This window comes from Bubalus kerabau, chromosome 3, assembly GCF_029407905.1.
Source record: "Bubalus kerabau isolate K-KA32 ecotype Philippines breed swamp buffalo chromosome 3, PCC_UOA_SB_1v2, whole genome shotgun sequence".
In the NCBI taxonomy this organism is placed as follows: Eukaryota; Metazoa; Chordata; class Mammalia; order Artiodactyla; family Bovidae; genus Bubalus; species Bubalus kerabau.
This window is the reverse complement of record NC_073626.1, coordinates 23,686,333-23,702,611: the sequence shown is the minus strand read 5'-3', so window position 1 is coordinate 23,702,611 and position 16,279 is coordinate 23,686,333. Positions and strand designations below refer to the sequence as shown.

The 16,279-nt window shown below is 45.3% G+C and overlaps 1 non-coding gene across 1 annotated transcript; it reads left to right on the top strand.

Moving 5' to 3' along the window:
* Positions 1 to 332: 332 nt before the first annotated feature.
* TRNAS-CGA (transfer RNA serine (anticodon CGA)) lies at positions 333 to 414 on the top strand. The gene has a single exon. It is a non-coding gene; the product is annotated as a tRNA-Ser (tRNA).
* The last annotated feature ends 15,865 nt before the right edge of the window (positions 415 to 16,279 follow it).

Genomic DNA, 16,279 nt, shown 5'->3' with positions numbered 1-16,279 from the left:
GCCTAACTGGATGCACTGAGCAAGCCCTGCTTACACCCAGATGAAAATCTTATTATTTCCCGCCCAAAAGAAAATGGCTCCTTGAAGAACTGGCTAATTCTAGGTCTGGGAGAAGAAATATACAAGATGATCCTGGAGCACTTTGTCACATCAGATTGTGAGAAAGCTACTGGGGCCATGTCTGGTTAAAGATGGGACACTTTTAAGCATGAAGGAGGATAATATCTGCAATTGATTAATATATGTCAACTATGCAAAAAAAGAAAAATTCCACCAGTTCATCATGACAACTAAAAACTCACTGGTCACTTTTGGAAGATGCTAGAAACCGAGCTGTGATGGTCGAGTGGTTAAGGCATTGGACTCGAAATCCAATGGGGTTTGCCTGGGCAGGTTCAAATCCTACTCACAGCATTCTCCTTTGGGCTTCCCTTGTGGGTCAGCTGGTAAAGAATCCACCTGCAATGTGGGAGACCTGGGTTCAATCCCTGGGCTGGGAAGATCCTCTGGATGAATGGAAAGGCTTACCCACTCCAGTATTCTGGCCTGGGATTACCAAGAGTCAGACACGACTGTGCAACTTTCACTTTTCTTTCAGAAACCTTTACTTCTTCCTGAACGCTGGTAAATAAAGACATAGTTTTTATGCCACCATTCTTGTATCATTCTTTTAACGCCTAATGAAATAAAGGACTGATGCAATAATCAACGGTTGCTAGAAACACATGTGAAAAGCTTACGGGGAATCTTACAATGATGAATCATTCCGACAATACTTGAACCCACTGATCAACCCTAGCATCATAAAAAGAAAAACAATCCAACATTATGTGCTGTCCAATGTAATACAATAGGAAGTAATGACTTGACGTATACTTGCCCAAAATGATGAACCTAAAACCCATCTATCAGAATCATTTTAACAATGCTAACAGAAATGCAGTCGGCAAATCCCAGTTTGGGAAAATTCACAGAACAGAGAATCAGTTATCTTCATCAGATAAATTTCCAGAAGAAAAGGGGTTGGGGGTGCAGGTGGGGGAGATAAGAAAAAGGAAACTTAAAGATTGAAAGAGATATCAAGCAAACGCTATGGTGGACTTGTTTGCATCCTGGTTTGAATGAATTAATTGTAATCTAATTTTAAAACATGAGACAAAATTTAACAGACTGTACATTTATATTAAGGAATTGTGCACTTTTAAGGTGTGATAATTGTACTCTTTAAAGTGAGGTTTTGGTATATTGAAGTTTTATTAATAAAATACACCTGGAATTTGCTTTAAAATGACACACTGGGGAGAGGGGGAGGATGAGTGGGAGGCAATTGATGAAACAAAGTTGGTCATGAGCTGGTCATTGTCCAAGGGGGTGATAGTTTCACAAGAGCTCATCATATTAATTTCTCCACTTCATGTGTGTTTTAATTTTTCCATAATAAAAAAGTTGACACAAAAATTTTAAGACATCCTGTAAGTGTGGCCTCCCATGGTCAATATTTGGGAGTGGATCTAATGCAGAACCCAAAAATCCTTTCAAAGGTGTGAAAAGATTTTAATTTTTAGAAAGACTGGCTTAACCTGGAGTATGAGAGGATATCGTTTCCCTTTCAAAGGCAAATCGTCTGCCCTTTTTCTTCCTTGATTTCCTCAAAATTAATCTCAGGACCAGGTGCATCCTCCTAACTACCCACCTCCCCACACCACCAGCATCGCGCGCAGCAAAGACCTTTGTACAGTGTTGCCACGTGAGGTATGGAAGTTAAACTCAAAGAAAGACTGCCCCTGTTTCCAAGATGATCTCGTAAAAGTAAGAGGCGAGAGGCTTGGAAACCTAAGCCAAGAGGATGACAAGATGACGGAGAGCAAGACTCAGGATTTGCGCCAGAGTTCCAGATTATTAACAGGTTTCTTCCTCTTCGACTCCCTTCAACCGGGTGGAGAGCCGGGTAGGCGGATGGGGCGGGCTTCCCGGGCATTTACAGCCAACCGGTTCCAGTTGGGAAACGGCTGAATTACAAAGGCGTGGGGAGCCGCCCGCGGATCTCCGTGTGGCCGCGCGCGCGTCTCCGCCGGGGCAGGGCGCATCCAGGTGTCCGGCCCGGGAGAGGCAACTCCCGCAGCGCAGATTCCAGGACCGCGCAGTCAGCCCCAGTCCGGCTCCCCCATCCTGTTTCCCGCGTCGCCCTCAAGGCACCGTCGATTACAGAAGCAGCCTTCATCTGCCTGTTACGCGACGACGGGGGACAAGGTGACCAGGACCCACATCCCCGCCCCTGCCCTCCCCTCGCCCCCTGCATTCCTGCAGAAATCTTCCCGGGGCAAAGTTCACAGTCACCATATCCGGTATTCAAAGTCCGAGTGGTTGACGTCACTCTTCTTTATCTCAAAGTTGCCTTTTCTGGTATGCAGATTTAGCTTCCTTACAAGAACAGGAGAGCTTCCCCAAGGGCTAAATGCAGATTTCATACTTTCTCCCTCCCCTGACGCTTCGCACAGATCCTGGAATGAGGTGGTTGATAGCATTCAATAAGTGGAAACCGTCTCCTAATTCCTCTTTCTCCGGAAGGACTGGTATCTTGGCAACCCCACTCAGTTGTTGTGGAGCAGCTTCACCTCACCTCCCCCAGGACACCTTCCCTAGTCGGGGTTCCTGGCTTTTTCTGTAGGAAGGTCCACACTCCCAAGCTATCGCACTCACCTCGGTAGACTGTGAAGTCCTTGAGGGCAGAAGCTGCCTCTTACTCATCTTGGCGTCCCTCTCCCACCCTTCTTGCATAGTTCTTAGTGAATGAAGGGACATATTGTGACATGGTTTAAATCTGGGAAGGTCTTCCCCCCTGGTCCCTAATCTTAAACTGTGACCTGTCCCTCTTCTGTCCTGTCTGGAGAGAAGCACTTTTGAATCTTTCAGAAGCTGACAAACTTGAATTGGGTCCTGGCCACTCACACGGTGCTATGTTTGGAAAGTGAAGCAGTCACTGAGGCCAAGGCCTAGCTTTCCGTTCTCTAGCTCAAGGTGTTTTCAGCTCCTCCACATGCTGATAACAGGACTAATACCTTCTTTACAGAGTTTAACAGTTTATCAAATGGTTTCATACACCGTATTCCATTTGTTCCTCACAGCCTCTTGAATTAGATATTGGCCTTGATGCTCAAACTCAGGCTTTTAACTGAAAGCAAACACAAAGCCATATTGAAAAGGCAAAATATGGTAAAAAATATGTGATAGTATGGCATAATAAATAATAATCTTTCCATGGTAGTGCCTTCTACCTTGACATCCGCAACTCCTGTATTAATTTCCTAAGTCTGCTGTAACAAATTGCCTCAAACTGGGTGGATTAAAACAAGAGAAACTATTCTCTCACTGTTCTGGACGCTGAATGTCTAGAATCAAGGTGTCAACAGGGCCATACTTTCTCAGAAGTATCTAGGGAAGAACCTTCCTTGTCCCTTCAAATTCCTGTGTTTACTGGCAATCTTTGTCCTTTGTCCTTCCTTGGCTTGGAGATGCATCAGTCAACTCTCCCTGCCTCTAGACTTCACCCTGCTCAATCCATCCTCCAGGACAGAGGCCAACATAACCCCCTCTCCAAAGTTTATTACAAACATTTTCAAACAGAAGAGTTAGACTATTTTATAGGGACCACTCAAATATCCACCACTTAGATTCTATCATTAATTGCTTTATCAAGTGCTTTTTCCATCTATCCTCCCCTTTATCCATCCATCAGTACATCTTATAATTTTATGCTTTTTTAAGTAAGTTGCTTAGGAGCTGCAGGTTCGATCCCTGGTTGAGGAACTAAGATCCCACATGCCACTCAGTCAGAAAAAAGAACAAACCAAAACAAACAAAAACCCCACAAACCAGATAAAATCAAGTAAGTTGCAGACTTTCAAATGATGTTTAAAAACATAATCTCATCATGTCAGGACTTGCGGAACATTCAATGGACATTCCATGATGCCTTCTTTGGGGCAAGCATAGAGCCCAAACCCGTTTGTAAGTGCCTCCAGCCTAATCCCCTGCCCCATGGCCCCCCCTCCCCACACTGCTTCTTACTTTCCATTCTAGTGAGATCAATTGCAAGTAAAATTCCCCACTCATCATGCTATTTGTCACCTCCCTGACCTGCTTGTCTTGTCCCTTCTCATGAGAGGGTCCTCGACCTCCAGGGCCTCAAGGATCCCCTTCCCCAGAAAGCCTTTCTTGGTACCTGCCTCACCACATGAGGGTCGATGCACCTCTTCTCCCCCAGGGCATTCTTCCCTCAATCACTGCACTTAGCTCTATAGATCACAGTGATCTGTTTAGGTGTCTTTCCCACCTTATGTGTGCTCAGTTGCTCAATTGAGTCCTACTCTTTTCAACCCCATGGACTGTAGCCCGCCAGGGTCCTCTGTCCATGAGATTATCCTGGCAAGAATACTGGAGTGGGTTGCCATTTCCTTTTCCAGGGGATCTTCCAGACCCAGAGATCAAACCTGTGTCTCCTGTGGCTCCTGCATTGGCAGGCGGATTCTTTACCACTGAGCCAGCTGGGAAGTCTGTCTTTCCCACCTCTCAAGCCCCCAGATGAAAGCTTCCTAAAAATCATGGATCTTGCTTTATTTGTCTATTGTCCTTCACACCAAGATCCCTGTGTGGCCTATGTGGGTGCCCAGTAAATATCTGTCGAGTGAATGCATGTCTTGTTTTGTCCCTTCTGACAGCACTTTCTGCCTTTGTACCATCTTCTCCCACAGAGCCTGACTCCAGATCCCTAAGGTAGAGCTCAGAGGCTAAGAATGAAGAAAAGAAACACTGAATGTTATAAATGTCCTCCAACCATCGACCCCCAGAAACACACCTGTAGTTGAACACCTTGGGCTTATGACTCTTTGCATCAAAAGAGTAGGGAACTGTGGGACATCTCAGAAAGAGAGTGTTAGAACAAAAATCTATGACAGTATGTGGGCTTTGGTTAGGCGATTTGGGGGCAGGCCTAAGAAAATATGGGCTTCCCAGGTGGCTCAGTGGAATCAGCCTGCCAGTGCAGAAGACGTGAGTTCAATCCCTGGGTTGGGAAGATTCCATGGAGGAGGAAATGACAACCCACTCCAGTATTCCTGCGTGGGAAATCCCATGGACAGAGGAGCCTGGCGGATTATAGTCCACGAGGTCGCAAAGAGTCAGACATGACTGAGCACACACGGATGCACTCACTAAGGAAGCAGGGATTTTTCACTAGATAGTATGCTGTCAGAAAACAGGATAAATTTGGTAACTATCTCAATCAGTTCTTTCTACAGAGACTTCCTTGGTGGTCCAGTGGTTAAGAATCTGCCTTCTGGCTCAGCCCTGGATCCCATGGGCGGGCGCAGCAGGGAAAGGGGGTCGGAAACAGGGGCAGTGCTAAAAAAAAAAAAAAAAAGAATCTGCCTTTCAATTCAGGGGATGTGGGTTCATATACTGCAACTAAGACCCCATACAGCCATAAATAAATAAATATTTAAAAAAATCCTCTCTACCGAGAGAGGAGAACATTTCTATGAAGACCTACAAGACCTTTTAGAACTAACACCCAAAAAAGATGTCCTTTTCATTATAGGGGACTGGAATGCAAAAGTAGGAAGTCAAGAAACACCTGGAGTAATAGGCAAATTTGGCCTTGGAATATGGAATGAAGCAGGGCAAAGACTAATAGAGTTTTGCCAAGAAAATGCACTGGTCATAGCAAACACCCTCTTCCAACAACACAAGAGAAGACTCTACACATGGACATCACCAGATGGCCAACACCGGAATCAGATTGATTATATTCTGTGCAGCCAAAGATGGAGAAGCTCTATACAGTCAACAAAAACAAGACCAGGAGCTGACTGTGGCTCAGACCATGAACTCCTTATTGCCAAATTCAGACTTAAATTGAAGAAAGTAGGGAAAACCACTAGACCATTCAGGTATGACCTAAATCAAATCCCTTATGACAATACAGTGGAAGTGAGAAATAGATTTAAGGGACTAGATCTGATAGATAGAGTGCCTGATGAACTATGGAATGAGATTCATGACATTGTACAGGAGACAGGGATCAAGACCATCCCCATGGAAAAGAAATGCAAAAAACCAAAATGGATATCTGGGGAGGCCTTACAAATAGCTGTGAAAAGAAGAGAAGTGAAAAGCAAAGGAGAAAAGGAAAGATATAAGCATCTGAAGGCAGAGTTCCAAAGAATAGCAAGAAGAGATAAAGCCTTCCTCAGCGATCAATGCAAAGAAATAGAGGAAAACAACACAATGGGAAAGACTAGAGATCTCTTCAAGAGATCTCTAGATCTCTTAGAGATACCAAGGGAACATTTCATGCAAAGATGGGCTCGATAAAGGACCGACATGGTATGGACCTAACAGAAGCTGAAGATATTAAGAAGAGGTGGCAAGAATACACAGAAGAACTGTACAAAAAAGATCTTCATGACCCAGATAATCACCATGGTGTGATCACTGACCTAGAGCCAGATATCCTGGAATGTGAAGTCAAGTGGGCCTTAGAAAGCATCACTACGAACAAAGCTAGTGGAGGTGATAGAATTCCAGTTAAGCTATTCCAAATCCTGAAAGATGATGCTGTGAACATGCTGCACTCAATATGCCAGCAAATTTGGAAAACTCAGCAGTGGCCACAGGACTGGAAAAGGTCCTTTTTCATTCCAATTCCAAAGAAAGGCAATGCCAAAGAATACTTAAACTACCGCACAATTGCACTCATCTCACACGCTAGTAAAGTAATGCTCAAAATTCTCCAAACCAGGCTTCAGCAATACATGAACCGTGAACTTCCTGATGTTCAAGCTGGTTTTAGAGAAGGCAGAGGAACCAGAGATCAAATTGCCAACATCCGCTGGATAATCGAAAAAGCAAGAGAGTTCCAGAAAAACATCTATTTCTGCTTTATTGACTATGCCAAAGCCTTTGACTTTGTGGATCACAATAAACTGTGGAAAATTCTGAAAGAGATGGGAATACCAGACCACCTGATCTGCCTCTTGAGAAATCTGTATGCAGGTCAGGAAGCAACAGTTAGAACTGGACATGGAACAACAGACTGGTTCCAAATGGGAAAAGGAGTATGTCAAGGCTGTATATTGTCACCCTGTTTATTTAACTTATATGCAGAGTACATCATGAGAAACGCTGGACTGGAAGAAGCACAAGCTGGAATCAAGATTGCTGGGAGAAATATCAATAACCTCAGATATGCAGATGACACCACTCTTATGGCAGAAAGTGAAGAGGAACTAAAAAGCCTCCTGATGAAAGTGAAAGAAGAGAGTGAAAAAGTTGGCTTAAAGCTCAACATTCAGAAAACGAAGATCATGGCATCCGGTCCCATCACTTAATGGGAAATAGATGGGGAAATAGTGGAAACAGTGTCAGACTTTATTTTTGGGGGTTCCAAAATCACTGCAGATGGTGACTGCAGCCATGAAATTAAAAGACGCTTACTCCTTGGAAGGAAAGTTATGACCAAACTAGATAGCATATTCAAAAGCAGAGACATTACTTTGCCAACAAAGGTCCCTCTAGTCAAGGCTATGGTTTTTCCTGTGGTCATGTATGGATGTGAGAGTTGGACTGTGAAGAAGGCTGAGCGCCGAAGAATTGATGCTTTGGAACTGTGGTGTTGGAGAAGACTCTTGAGAGTCCCTTGGACTGCAAGGAGATCCAGCCAGTCCATTCTGAAGATCAGCCCTGGGATTTCTTTGGAAGGAATGATGCTGAAGCTGAAACTCCAGTACTTTGGCCATCTGATGCAAAGAGTTGACTCATTGGAAAAGACTCTGATTCTGGGAGGGATTGGGGGCAGGAGGAGAAGGGGACGACAGAGGATGAGATGGCTGGATGGCATCACTGACTCGATGGACGTGAGTCTGAGTGAACTCCGGGAGTTGGTGATGGACAGGGAGGCCTGGCGTGCTGTGATTCATGGGGTCACAAATAGTCGGACACAACTGAGCGGCTGAACTGAACTGAAAGAAATAATAGTATTTTTTTTTGGCCATGGGAAGGAGTGCTTGATATTTTGTGGGTGGCACAGTGACTGTTTTTTTGTTTGTGCTCAGATAGAATTATGAGCTGGCCTTGCTTTGTCTTGTGATTTCAGAGTGAACTCATCTGAGGTCGTTGTTTTGTAAGATAGTTTATGCCTAATAGGAGAATAACGTGGTTTGCTTGTGAGTGTCAAGCCAGCTTCTGAAAGTCAGAGCCTGCTGTTTTGTCAGAGGCTTCTCCATGTTTAAGTGGGGAACTGGCTGAAGGATGAATTAGTGGGGTTGGGACACATGTGTTTACCTGTGTAGAATCCAGTTCAATGCCAGAAACTTTCAAACAGAGTAAGTCTTGAGTTTATTTCCAGTGTCCAACTGCCAACTCAACCATGTAATTCCAGGTCACCGGGCAGACACATTCACCCTCATGGTCATCACCCGCATGGCCATGGGAGGGGACTGGTGACCCTGGGCACTGGTGAAGCTGAGTCATGAAGAGGGAGAGGCCAGCTTCCTTAGATGGCCTTGGCTGCGACCTCTCGCAGACTCCTGCTCCCCAGACATCCCGCATTCTCACAGGACAGAGACTCTGCAGCTTGACTCCTTGGTCTGCCTGTTTTTGTTTGTCATCCTGCCTGGTATCACAGCCTCACAGTGACTCCCTTACCTACTCATGCGAGCCCTGAGGAAAACATATTAGATATGAATTCTTTGTTGGTTTTGTGACTGTGGCCTCTAACCAGACTGGTTGAGCTCCCTGGACCCCAAGGGCCTTGTTGTCTCTGCTCCCTGCCTTTGATGATCTCACTCTTGCCATCAGTTTCTGGATTCCAGTGACTCACTGCAGATGCCTGGCTCCTGAGTTCTCCAGGGATGCTCTTTAAGGACAGGCAGGAGAGAGGCCATGACCTTGCCTCCTTCTGGGAGGATAGTCCGGGGTGTCTATCTAACGATCTAGTGAGTCCCCCTCTCCCATAGAGCCCTGAACATCTCCTCCCAAACCACAGCTCTCACATGACTGCCTCCCACCTCCTGCCTTCATGATCCCTTTCTGCCAAAGATGGCACCTCTCCTGTTAGAGTTCCTGGCTTTCATCTTCATGTCCTGTCCTGACCCAGCACTGGTCCCTTCTCTTCCTTCAGGCACAAGTCTGTTTTTTACCAGTTCCACTTGCTTGCTGTAAGACTTTGAACAAATTAATTAAGTCTCTGGGCTTCAGTTTTTGCATCTGTAAACTGTGGATAATGATAATTACCTTTTACTATTGCTGTGTGGATTAGTGTTTTTTTTTTTTTACTACACATATATTAATTAATGTATGGCTCCCCAGGTGACTCAGTGGTAAAGAATTCACCTGCTAATGCAGGAGCTGCTGGAGATGTGGATTGATCCGTGGGTTGGGAGGATCCCCTGGAAGAGGAAATGGCAACCCACTCCAGTATCTTTGCCTGGAGAATCCCATGGAGAAAGGAGGCTGACGGGCTACAGTTCATGGCTTGCAAAAAGTAGGACATGACTGAGCAACTGAACAACAACAGGAGCCCCACATCCTGCCCAGTGAGCTCAGGAAGTCAATGACTCCTAGGACATGCTCTCTGCACACATAAAAAACAATAATTTGAGGACCAGCTGGACCATGTAGGGGCAAGAAAACTCCTCTGCCTAACCTGGAGGAGGAGCTGATGATGGACATATGACATCTACTCAAGAAAGACAAAGTAGTTCTCCTCCTTCCCACTTTTCTTTTGTTTATAAAACCCTAGTCCAGTAAGTGCTCAGTATGGCATTTCTTGCCTGCCTGCTTGTAAGCCTCACAAGCATCCTATTCTAATAAGTCACTTCTTATCTAAAAAAAAAAAAATTTAAACCAGACAGGTACAATGAAAATCTACTTTAGTCAGTGTCCCCCTGGATCCTAGTTTGATGTGGTCCTTCAGGACATTTTTCTGTGCGTCTATATACATATTTATGTACACATTGAAATATATATGTGAATTGTGTGTACATAGCTTAAAAACATCTATAAAGTGAGGATAGTGGGGATGATGAAGCTATCTGTTTGTGGACCAAGTAGGTTGGTGGTTTTTTTTTTTTTAAAGCTGTTTCTTTTGTGAAAGCAAACCAATAGATAATACCTAAATTGAAAAAGCATGCAGTAATAATATAATCGTGTTTACAGATATGGAGGCACATACCAAAAAGTAAATCAGCTAAAAGAGTTGAAAGTGGTGGAGGTGGGTGGGGCTGCTGGTTTTTCTCATTAACTCATTATTTGCCTTTTCATGTGCAGTTATAACTCCGGTCACATTCCCAAAAATAATCTGTGCTTTGTGTTCCTTTTTCCCCCTCATCAGCAATGTAGAGATCTGCTGCCCACTCATGCCCTCAGACCAGTTTCACATACTTCCTTCCTCCTCCTCCTCCCCATTCCCATGGTCCAGCCCATGCAGCCCTCTGAGTCCATTCTCCACCTGCAGCCAGAACCCTGCTTCATCAGAGTGTGTCTGATGCAACATGCTTCAGCAGAGTGTGTGTCTCCCCACTTAAAAACTGTCTGAGGGGACTTCCCTGTCGGTCCAGTGGTTAAGAATCCATCTTCCAAATCAGGGGGCACGGGTTCAGTCCCTGGTAGGGGCACTAAAACCCTACATGCCAAGGGGCAACTAAAACTGTGTGCTGTAAATAGACAGGCCAACTAGAGAAGCCTGCACATCGCAAGGAAGACCCAGCACAGCCAAAAAACAAAACAAAACTCTCTGAGGACAAACTAGTGGTTACTAGTGGGGAGACAATACAGGGATAAGGAGTTAAGAGGTATAAACTATTATGTAAAAATAAGCTACAAGGATATATTGTACAGGGAATATAGCCAATATTTTATAATAACTATGTGCTGTGTGCTGGGCCAGGTTGCTTCGGTCCTGTCAACTCTTTGCAACGCTATAGACTTTAGCCTGCTAGGCTCCTCTGTCCATGGGATTCTCCAGGCAAGAATACTGGAGGCTTGTCATGCCCTCCTCCAGGGAATCTTCCCAACCCAGGGATTGAACCCAGATCTCCCACATTGCAAGTGGATTCTTTACCATCTTAAAAGTAAAGAAAAAAGTCTCTGAGACTCACCTAGGAGAACAAGGTTAATATTAAGCCTTTTGCATGGCAAGCCCCAGCTCCAGCCCCAGGCACGAGCATCCTTACCATACACATCATCTTCACCAAGGTCAACTGCCTGCCATTCTCCAGACACACCTTGTTCTCCTGGGCTTCCCTGGCTCTGTACTCCCTGTTTCCTCTGACCAAACCTTCCCTGTGTATCTTTAATATGGATCACAACTCATAGGGCAAAAATCTTGCACTTTTAAACCATGAGTATTAGCTGCTGCTGCTAAGTCACTTCAGTCGTGTCCGACTCTGTGGGACCCCATAGATGGCAGCCCACCAGGCTCCCCTGTCCCTGGGATTCTCCAGGCAAGAACACTGGAGTGGGTTGCCATTTCCTTCTCCAATGTATGAAAGTGAAAAGTGAAAGTGAAGTTGCTCAGTTGTGTCCAACCCTCAGTGACCCCATGGACTGCAGCCCACCAGGCTCCTCCGTCCATGGGATTTTCCAGGCAAGAGTACTGGAATGGGGTGCCATTGCCTTCTCTGAGTATTAGAGGTCTTCACAAATCGATCCAAAGAAGTTGTCCTCATCCTTCCTAATGGCTCCATGAATTAAATGAGATAATGTATGTGAAAGTGCTTTGCCTGCTCTTTGGCACCTAGAAATGGTCAACGAATGTTTCATTACTTCATTTAAGTTCCTATTACTCCAACATAATGGAGAAGCACTCTCACTATCCCTTAACAGTATAGTTGTAAGATCCCTCCTCAACCCTGACTAGAGCTAGGCAATGGTTTTAAATCCATCATGAATTAAATGTCACTGAACTCCATCCAATTCCCTCCACATCCCTTGTTCTCTTTGAACTCACTCAACTCTTGGGAGCTCTCCCAGACTGTGTTTGCTTGCTTATGTTTCAAAGGCCCTCTCCCACCACCACCTCCACCATCCACTAGGGAAATACTTTCCTTCTTCCAAGATCAGATGGTGTCACTTCCCCCTGAAAGCTGCCCTCCCCCAGAGAAGAGCCCCAGTCATCTGGGCAGCCATGCTGTCCTGTACTTACTGCTCACATCACTCCTCGATTAGCTCAACCTTCTGAAGGCAGACTGCTTTAGCATCTTTAGGGCTTAGCACATTGCCTGACACATAACAGTGGCCCCATAAATGTTTGCTGGATGAAAATCTCCAAGTACCTAAAAGTCTAATCTCCTTTTCTATATAATATGACATATACAGAAGCAGCTGCACTTGTAGTATAAAGGATAAAGGAGAGTGTTTAGATTCTTACTAGCTGTGTCATTTGGGGCAAGTCACTTGACCTCTCTGAGCCTTAACCTACCTCAGGAGGATGAAGTAAATTAAAAATACGCAAAAGAGCTATAGAAAGCAGCAATTGTCATTACTGCCTCTTCTCCAAACTCATTTGCAACTTAGTTTTGACAAATCGCCCTAAATCCAGTCACTTCTGTGAAACCGTCTCTCTCTCCATCTGTTCCCCGTTCATTCTCAGCGCTCTGGTTTTACCCTCCGGCCCCCTTCATCTGATTTGGTGGGCCCTGTTCTCTGCTAATTCGCCCTGTGACGTCTCTGCAGCCTTTGCCTTTCTCCTCTTACGTGTAGAAGAATCTTCACAGCTTCCGCGGAGCCATCCCAGGAGCCTTGGTGGAGGGCCTTTTCCTCCACTTCCTTGAAGCCCCTCCCTGTCCTCTCGGCCACACACACCACCCCTGGGGGCGGGGGCGCCGGGCGTGGCCGGTTGACGCTCGCAAAGGTGCACAGAGGTGGCAGATAAAAGGATGCGCGATGCCACGCTCTGCGCCGGGAGGGGCTTGACTCCTGTGGGGAGCCGCAGAGACCGCAGGTCCCTCGAAGCCAGTTTGCCTCCCAAAGATGCAGGGCAGGGCAGGACTGGGCTGGAGGAGAGTGTGGGGGTAAGGGAGGAAGTAGGCGCACATCTGAAGCTCCAGAGGAAGTCAAAGGGAGAGGCTCCCGAGCTAATTGGCAGGCCGGATGCCAGCAACATGCCAGCGATGTTTTGGTGACACCTCACCTGGAAAGAAGGAAGGGAGGGAGGGAGAGTCTGTCATGTGGACCAAGACCTGAGAGGCACGTGGGGCTCATCTCAACTGCTCTCCAGCTCATTAGGCTTTTCTAGGTCATTCTCTGTATTACTGTTTCCCTCAAGGGTGCCCCTGCTCTGCCTCACGCTTGCTTTCATGTTTCTGACTTGGTCTCTCTGACTCACTGTCCCTGTCTCTGACTCTCATTGTGTCTCCCTTTGTATCTCTGTCCCTGGGAGTCAGGAGTCAGGTTGAGAGAGGAGGCACTTGAACCCAGCCCTCCCTGACTCTGCCTTCTGCAATCTTTGACCCAGGCAAGCAAGCCTGGGCCTTGGTTTCTTCCCTGTGGCTGACTGTTACGAACGCCCCTGGAGTGGTTAGTGAAATTTTTTTTTTTTTTTTTTAGTCTTTAAAAAAAAAAAATCTTTTTTTTTTTAAATTTTATTTTATTTTTAAACTTTACATAACTGTATTAGTTTTGCCAAATATCAAAATGAATCCGCCACAGGTATACATGTGTTCCCCATCCTGAACCCTCCTCCCTCCTAGTGAAATTTTAAAAATAAAAATATAAGAAGCTTTGAAGATTATAAATTTCTATATAACCATGAACTATTCTTTTTGGTGCTGTTACTGCTCATAATGTCATATGCTTACCTGGGCCTTGTTGAGGTATGGGGAAGTCATTCTGGCTTGTGCATGATTTGCTTGAGCTCATGTTAACTAGAACACCCAGTCTTACAACCTGTAGAGCATGCATCTGCTTTAACCATTAAAGAAAAGAATGTATCTAAAAAACAAAATGGAGTAATTGTGGTTCAAGCATTCAAAATGGAACCAGGTGGCCAATATGGCTGTTGTTTCGAAGAGGTTCCCGCATTACTAAGAACTCGAATTTTCTGAACTGGATCAATGTCAAGGACACCAGCCATTTTCAAAATAGTATCTGCTAGCAGCTGTTAGGTATAACCTTGTGGTCTGAAGGTCTCCCCTTGCAACTATGCAACCATTTTGGACCCCAACCAATCCTTCTTGCCAGCTTCAATCCTAATTCTTGACAAATATCTTGTGTGACCTTAGAGGTTTTGCCTTTATAAGCCTCTGCCATTTGTCATCCACGCTTTTGAGTCTGTATTTCCCAGGCTGTAGTCCTCAATCTGGCTCAAATAAAAACTCTTCTATTTTTATTATAGATTGATTATTGATTATTTCTATGAACATTGCACAGTTCACAAAGCAATTGGGGACTTCCCTGGTGGTCAAGTGGTTGAGAATTTGCCTGCCAATGCAGGGGACAAGGGTTCCCTGTTTTGGGAAGATTCCACATGCCACGGGGCAACTGGGCCCATGTGACCCAATTACTGAAGGCCGCTTGCCTAGAGCCTGTGCTCTGCAATGAGAGAAGCCACCACAATGAGACGCCTGAGCACCACAACGAAGAGTCCCCCTCCCACTGCTCACTACAAGTAGAGAAAGCCCATGCAGCAATGAAGACCCAGTGCAGCCATAAATAAAAAATTAAAACAAGACAAAAAAACACCCTGAAGCAACTGAATATCTGATAGGCAGCTCAGCTTTACATGCCCACCATTTAACTCCTGACTTTGCACCCAAACTGGCCCCTCACGGTCTTCCCTACCTCCGTCCAGGGCAGTTCCATCCTCCCAAGGTACTTAAGCCAAATCTCTTGGAGATTCCTGACTCCTGTTTTGCTCTCATACCCCAAATGCAACTCAGCAGCAACCTTATCAGCTCTCCATCAGCTCACATCCAGAAGTCAGCCCCTTCTCATCACCTTCATTCCTTACTAGGCTCACCTCACTCAGTACCAAAGAAAGTCCTCACAGTGGCCTCAAGACCACACATAGTCAGCCCATCACCTCTCTGCCTACCTACCACTCTCCCCACTGCTCTGTCTGCCCCAGCCACATGGCCTTCATGCTAAATCTCACATATCATAGGCTTTTGCCCCTGATTTTCCCTCAGTCTGGACCATGCTCCCTCCAGATAAGCAATTGGCTCATTCTTTCATCCATTTCAAATCCTTGCTTGAGTATTATTTAGTGCAGTTATAACCCTACTCACTCTATCTAACACCTCTATCTTCCTTCCAAGCTTTATGTTGTTTTATGATACCTATCATACTTTTCACTTATTTGGTATGTATCTGTTTTCCCCATTAGAATGTAATTCCCATGGGGGCAGATTCCTATCTGCTTTATTCTCTGCTGAGTCCCCACTTCCCACCAGTACCTGGCACACAGTAGGTGCTTAATAGCCTTTTGATGACTACATTAATATAAATTATTTCCTTTGATCCTTAAAACAATTTTTGAGATAAGTATGGTTGTTCCTGCTTTATAGTCACAAAACTAACAAGACTTGAATCAAATCTTGAATACCCCACTGTTTCCAAATAGGATGTGTGTGTTCCTTCAGTTTCTGCAGGTTCTTACCTAGTTTAGTCAGAAGGAGCAGAGGTCTCAGAATTCTCAGTTCAAAATGAGGGATTAAGACTTCCCTAGCAGTCTAGTGGTTAAGAATCCATCTTCCAAGCAGGGGACACCAGTTCGATCCCTGGTCAGGGAACTAAGATCCCATATGCCACACAGCACAGTTCCCCTCCCCCTCAAACATGTACAAAATGAGAGATTTAGATCAGTTAGTTTTCCATCTTCTAGAGAATTATGCCTCCTTAGCCGCTTCAGTCCAAGTTCTTCTCCCTCTTCCCAGCCTCATCCCTTCCTGGGTCCAGGGAAGTGAGGCTAAATGGTTTGCCAGGTCCACTGGGAAACTGTGGCCCACAGATGCATGAGAAACCTTTTCATTTCTTGCTTCCGACACTCCACACATCTCACTGGTTGAGTCTCTGATTCTGTCCAGGAAATAGTGAAGTGAAGCGAAAGTCACTCAGTTGTGTCCGACTCTTGTGACCCCGACTCTTGTAACCCCCACTGTAGCCCACAAGTTTCCTCTGTCCGTGGGATTGTCCAGGCAAGAATACTGGAGTGGGTTGCCATCCAGAAAATAGGATGACTACAAAGAAAAAAGAGAGAGACAGAGTAAGAAAGAGAAAATGA